The sequence below is a fragment of the Coenobita brevimanus genome, chromosome 10, assembly GCF_032717465.1.
Source record: "Coenobita brevimanus isolate Jiangsu-jjx chromosome 10, ASM3271746v2, whole genome shotgun sequence".
Taxonomy (NCBI): domain Eukaryota; kingdom Metazoa; phylum Arthropoda; class Malacostraca; order Decapoda; family Coenobitidae; genus Coenobita; species Coenobita brevimanus.
In genome coordinates, this window is record NC_136963.1 from 7,057,721 (window position 1) to 7,065,442 (window position 7,722).

Here is a 7,722-nt window from a genome sequence, read left to right on the forward strand (position 1 = left end):
TCTCACTGTAGGATAATAAAACACAGAATCAATCCAAGAAAGGATATTTATTGAATGGTGAAACAAACAGTGAGATTTGCTGGTGAAGAATTATACGCTGCCTGAGTTGGACGATGTTAGAAGGCATTAGAAGGATACTAGATTGAGTTACGCTGGTTAGATTGGTGTTAGATTGAATTTGACGGTTAGATGGAGTTAGGCGATGTTAGGAAGCATCAGAAGTATAGTAGATTGAGTTATGTTAGTTAGATTGGTGTTAGATTGGTGTTAGATTGGGTTATATTGGTGTTAGATTGAATATGACGATGTTAGATGGAGTTAGATGAGGTTAGGAAGCATCAGAAGTATAGTAGATTGAGTTATATTAGTTAGATTGGTGTTAGATTGGATTATATTGGTGTTAGATTGAATTTGACGATGTTAGATGGAGTTAGATGAGGTTAGAAGGAATTAGAAGTATATTAAATTGAGTTATGTTGGTTAGATTGGTGTTAGATTGAGTTAGATTGGTGTTAGGTTGTGTTAGACTGGGTTAGACAGTGTTAGAAGGAGTTAGATTGTTAGGATGCACTGGAATTAGGTTAGACTGAATTATAATGATGTTAGATTGGATTAGATTGGGTTCTGTGGCCTGTTAGATTGTTAGATTGTGTTAGGCTGGGTTAGACAGTGTTAGAAGGAGTTAGATTACGTTAGGATGCACTGAAATTACACTAGATTGAGTTATACTAGTGTTAGATTGGATTAGATTGGGTTAAACCACCTGTTAGATTGTGTTAGACAGGGTTAGATAGCGTTAGAAGGAGTTAGATTACGTTAGGATGCTCTGGAATTATACTAGATTGAGTTATACTAGTGTTAGATTGAGTTAGATTGGGTTAAACCACCTGTTAGACAGGGTTAGACAGTGTTAGAAGGAGTTAGATTGTTAGGATGCTCTGGAATTATACTAGATTGTTACACCAGTGTTAGATTAAATTATATTGGTGTTAGATTGTGTTAGACAGTGTTAGAAGGAGTTAGATTACGTTAGGATGCACTGAAATTACACTAGATTGAGTTATACTAGCGTTAGATTGAGTTAGATTGGGTTAAACCGCCTGTTCGATTGTGTTAGACAGGATTAGACAGTGTTAGAAGGAGTTAGATTGTTAGGATGCACTGGAATTAGACTAGATTGAGTTATACCAGTGTTAGATTGGATTAGATTGGGATAAACCGCCTGTTAGATTGTGTTAGACAGTGTTAGAAGGAGTTAGATTACGTTAGGATGCACTGAAATTACACTAGATTGAGTTATACTAGTGTTAGGTTGGATTAGATTGGGATAAACCGCCTGTTAGATTGTGTTAGACTGTTAGATAAGTTAGATTTATGTTAGAAGAAGCCGTTAGATGGATTAGATATTCTATTAAGTCCATTTAATTATGTTAGATTGGTGTGTTAGATTATGTTAGTTTGTGCAGGCCTGGTGGAGAGGATGGAGAGTGAGAGACTGACAAGGAGAGTGTTTGTGAGTGAGGTGGAGGCCAAGGATGAGATGGAGGGACGGAGTGGAGAGGATGGAGAGTGAGAGACTGACGAGGAGAGTGTTTGTGAGTGAGGTGGAGGCCAAGGATGAGATGGAGGGACGGAGTGGAGAGGATGGAGAGTGAGAGACTGACGAGGAGAGTGTTTGTGAGTGAGGTGGAGGCCAAGGATGAGATGGAGGGATGGAGTGGAGAGGATGGAGAGTGAGAGACTGACGAGGAGAGTGTATGTGAGTGAGGTGGAGGGGGGAAGAGAGAGGGGGAGGCCGAGGATGAGATGGAGGGATGGAGTGGAGAGGATGGAGAGTGAGAGACTGACGAGGAGAGTGTATGTAAGTGAGGTGGAGGGGGGAGAGGGAGGGGGAGGCCAAGGATGAGATGGAGGGATGGGGTGGAGAGGTATATGAGAGAGGGGGGTGTGAGTTGGGAGCAGGGCAGTGAAATGGCGGGGGACAGGGCGACACGGAGGCGATTTGTTTGTGGCCACCCCTTACGGGATTAAGGCGTCTAGCAACAGATAGATAGAATTTAGAATGTTCATGAATCTAACATCTAACCCTCCTAACCTGATAGATAGATAGATTTGGCAAGATAGATAGAAAATAGATAGCAAGGAAATAGATAGAAAATAGATAGCAAGGAATAGATAGATAGAAAATAGATAGCAAGGGATAGATAGATAGAAAATAGATAGCAAGGAATAGATAGAAAATAGATAGCAAGGAATAGATAGAAAATAGATAGCAAGGAATAGATAGATAGAAAATAGATAGCAAGGAATAGATAGATAGAAAATAGATAGCAAGGAATAGATAGATAGAAAATAGATAGCAAGGAGTAGATAGATAGAAAATAGATAGCAAGGAATAGATAGATAGAAAATAGATAGCAAGGAATAGATAGAAAATAGATAGCAAGGAATAGATAGATAGAAAATAGATAGCAAGGAATAGATAGAAAATAGATAGCAAGGAATAGATAGAAAATAGATAGCAAGGAATAGATAGATAGATAGCAAGTAGATAGAAATTAGGGCGTATATGGATAGATAGATAGATAGATAAATAATAGATAGCTAACAGATAGAAAATAGACCACGGAATATAGATAGATAGCAGGGAATAGATAGATAGAAAGTAGATAGCAGGGAATAGATAGATAGAAAAGAGACAGCACGGAATAGATAGATAGATAGCAGGGAATAGATAGATAGAAAATAGATAGCATGGCATAGATAGATAGACAGCAGATAGATATAAGATAGACTCAGGAGCGTACTTCACCAGCATGGGTATATTTCTAGGCACTTGAATATATGAGGCATAATATAACGATTCTTAGTATAACGGTAAAGCATATATTTTTTTCGAATATAACCGCCAAACATACTTCAATAACCGATTTATCCGGTTTAAAAAAAATTATATCATTGGTTATACTTCGATATATTTCGTGTATACCGTGATTCCGTTCAATATACTCTTTATTCTTAGATATTAGCGTTTTAAAATTGTGATGTTATACTTCGATATATTCTGGGTATACCGTGATTCCGTTCAATATACTCTTTATTCTTAGATATTAGCGTTTTAAAATTGTGATGTTATACCTAGATATATATTGAGTATACCGTGATTCCGTTCAGTATGCTCTTTATTCTGAGATATTAGTTTTGTAATGTTATACCTGGACATATTATGAGTATACCGTAATTCCGTTCAATATACGCTTTATTCTTAGATATTAGCGTTTTAAAATTGTGATGTTATACCTGAATATATTTTGAGTATACCTTAATTCCGTTCAACATACGCTTTATTCTTATATATTTGGTTTTTTGAATTTGTGACCTAGATATATTTTGAGTATATCTTAATTCCAATATACTTTTTCTGCTAATTTTCTCATATCTTTAAAAACACATCACCTTATATTGCAATCTTCTCCTAATTCCTTTTAAAATTCCTTATTAATAACCTACAACACTGTAATAACTAAAATAAATCGGTTATTGAAGCACGTTTGGCGCATACAGTAAGGTGCAGCTTGATCCACTAGGGTTCCAATCCTTTACATAAATCCTCTAGCGTCTCTAAAATGGCTAAATTCCCGCCTTTACCACCATCACGTTTATAATTCATTATTTTCATGTTATTTCTCTTCATTACAACCTAAACCACATTAATAATTCTTTAGTATTACGTTATTTATTTTTATTAACCACAGCAGACCACTTTAAGAAGCTTAGGATACGCCATGGAGCGATTTATTCTCTCTTACCCCTTCCCAATTCAAAAATCACGCCACAGTTGATCAGATCCGTTTTAGATTTGAATTCGGTGGACTGTAGGCTGATTTAGGCCGTGGAGCCGCCTGGATAAATCATGCCACCACCTGAAGGCATCCGAATATATTGAAATAAATGAATAAATCTATAAGTACCACGTGATGGCAGTAAGAAGGTGGAAATCGACACTAAGCAACAATATATTTCAATCGAGGTGTCTGGTAACTCTGCGCAGCTGCCAAGTCTCGCCATCTACGCTAATATATATAATTTTTTTTGTAATATTTGACTCGTTGTGGTAAAAAGATTTGTAACGTAATTGACTATATATATAATTAACCCCTTCAGGACGAGGGCCTCATTTCCACACGTATTTATCAAGTCTAGGGCACGAGATGACATGGGACGCTTAGCTACGGTGCTCATTCCGGTAACTCAGGCCTTTGAGCTTGTTACCATACAACCCAAAGGACTCAGTTTACCCGCCACCATTAACATGAATGAAATATAAGGCGTCCTCGTGCTGAAGGGGCCTTGCATGCATATCGTCATACACTCAAATACATTTTCAAAATTCAAACGACCATTCATTCAAATTCAATATTTAAATAAGTTCACATATCCGTTAACCGTTTTTACCTTGAATTCAAATATTTAAATAATTTCACTCATTCAAATAATTAAATCAGTTCACATATCCGTTAACCGTCTTTACTTTTAATTCAAATATTTAAATAATTTCACTCATTCAAATTCAAATATTTAAATGAGTTCACATATCCGTTAACCGTTTTTACTTTGAATTGAAATATTTAAGTAATTTCAAACACTCATTCAAATTCAAATATTTAAATTGTCACACATCCGTTAAACGTTTTAACTTTGAATTCAAATATTTAAATAATTTCAAACACAACCGTTTTTAAATTCAGACAAGGCCGTACTTTGGCCAGCACAGGATATACTCCCTAACACCTCTTCCTTAGCGATTTATTTTCACATCTCAAGACCGTATCATTATATTGTATGTTATTTGTATGTAGTTAGTTTTTCTTGGAGGGAACAGTTTTGCGGGCGTCTGGCCTTGGGTTCCTTCTTTCTTGCATTAAAATAATAATAATAATAATAATAATAATAATAATAATAACACTGATTTTGGCTTATTTTTCTGTTCAATCTTTCTAACCAAATTTGTTACATGCTTAGGTTTTTTCATATGCAAAATAAATCACCAAGGAAAAGGTGTTAAGGCACATCCAAAGCCAAATACAATATAACTAAAACTAAATACATACTCATGAAGTGAAAGGGTTAACATTTTTTCCCTTAACACTTTCCAACAATCATTTAACACATTCAAGACCCCTAACACCTCTTCCTTAGCGATTTATTCTGCACACTACTCACTTATATCTTCTATCCTTCCTATATCATTGCAATATAGACAAAAATTGCATAAATAACACAATAGTAACGAAGCAGACGCAAGAATAATTCGGTAAGGAAAAGGTGTTAACAGCTTTCTAACCACAATATCAGCCTAACATTTAACTCGAGTCTCCCTAACACCTTTTCCTTACCGAATTATTCTTAACATCATCTTCTTTCCTTCCCATATCTTTTCAATATCAACATAACACAAGAATATGGTAACGGAGTAAAGAATAAATCGGTAAGGAAAAGGTGTTAGGGGATCCCAGGCTAACGTCACTTAACACAATATCAGCCTAACATTTAACTCGTCTCCCTAACACCTCTTCCTTACCGATTAATTCCCAGCATCCTCTTCCTTCCTAAATCTTTTGTTTCAACATATATCGCATAACACAAGAATATAGTAACGGAGTCAAGGATAAATCGGTAAGGAAAAGGTGTTAAGGGATCGCAGGCCTACACTTAACACAATTATTCCTTTCCTTTATGGCTTAGTTTATAAAATGTAACAGCTGGCATTTAGTACTAGAGACAATGTAATTCCTTAACGCTACGTCAAATAGAATAAGTTACCTGCTGGCGGGTGCTGCGGGGACTCACGGCAAATGTAACTGACAAACACGGGTTTCAAAATTCAAAAACCACCAACTGACAACCGCTGAAGAATTTTGAAAGGTGCAACTGCCAACCGACAAAGGTTTCAAAAATTTAAAACCGCAACTGCTAACCGGCGTTTCAAAATACAAAGATTACCATGCATATATTTTTATAACATGCAGTATATTAATGTGGATGTCACTTTTCATGCAATTCTCGCTACGATCAATATTTCCAGAAAGCGTCGATTTTTTCGGTTAAACTCTCTCGCTTTTCAAATCTTCCAACGGTTTTTTTGAACACTCATATTTTCACATATATCATTTTCAAGCTTTAACGGTCTTTTTATATGTCCACTTTCCCTCTCTCTCTCTCTCTGCAAATCTTATCAGTTACACCTCCCATCAGTTACCTTAATATTTAAAAAGGTAATTATATGACTTATAACTACGGAGAATAGGGCCGCCGCCTCGTGGCTCTAGAAGGCTCCCTGACACCTCTATCTTTGCGATTTATTTTGCCTCTGATGCGTTAGTATTCTCGAGATTGCATAGATATAACGTTGTGAATAGAGGAGGGTCAATTTTGATCCGTTATTTTGATATATAACCCGTCTATAACGCTGGGTGGTAACCATAGCACCAATCCATACATGCTGCTACGTGTCAACAAGTGGGTTGGCGGAGGGTTAGTGCCCCTCCCCGTAAAACAAATAACTCAAAGACAAACGGCCACCCCTTACAGGATTATGGCGTCTGGCAATAGATAGATAGATAGATTTTGGCGTCTGGTTATAGATAGATAGATAAATAGATAGATTATGGCGTTTGGTTATAGATAGATAGATAAATAGACAGATTATGGCGTTTGGCTATAAGTAGATAGATAGATAAACTGCATAAATTTAAATATGAGAATACTAACGCGCCATATTCAAATTTAAACCGTTACGAGGTGCCAGAGTTCGTTTCTAACCGACGCGATGAACATTTTTTGACTTCTAGCTAACAAGTCGCCAAAAATTATATATATGGAGGAAAAAATGGCCTTCGTGCACACCAAAACCCGAAAAAATGATGTATTGAACTACGAGACGAGATAATTGGTCATTCTAAATCCTAAATTGCTTATATAAGTTAGTCGTTATTTTAAAAGAGGCAGGCGATCGTGTATATATATATTTTTTGTATCAGCGAGTAAACGAAAGCGTATATATCATTTTTAGAGAGCAAAGGAAAGCATATATATTATTTTTAGAAAGCAAACGAAAGCATATATTATTTTTAGAGAGCAAAGGAAAGCATATATATTATTTCTGAGAGCAAAATAAAGCATATATTATTTTTAGAGAGCAAAGGAAAGCATATATATTATTTAGAGAGCAAATGAAAGCATATATTATTTTTAGAGAGCAAAGGAAAGCATATATATTATTTCTGAGAGCAAAATAAAGCATATATTATTTTTAGAGAGCAAAGGAAAGCATATATATTATTTAGAGAGCAAAAGAAAGCATATATATTATTTAGAGAGCAAAAGAAAGCATATATATTATTTTTAGAGAGCAAACGAAAGCATACATTATTTTTAGAGAGCAAATGAAAGCATATATATTATTTCTGAGAGCAAAATAAAGCATATATTATTTTTAGAGAGCAAAGGAAAGCATATATATTATTTAGAGAGCAAAAGAAAGCATATATATTATTTTTAGAGAGCAAACGAAAGCATACATTATTTTTGGAGCGAACGAAAGCATATCTACAATTTTTAGAGAGCAAAAGAAAGCATATATATTATTTTTGAGAGCAAACGAAAGCATACATTATTTTTGAGAGCAAATGAAAGCATATATATTATTTTTAGGGAGCGTAA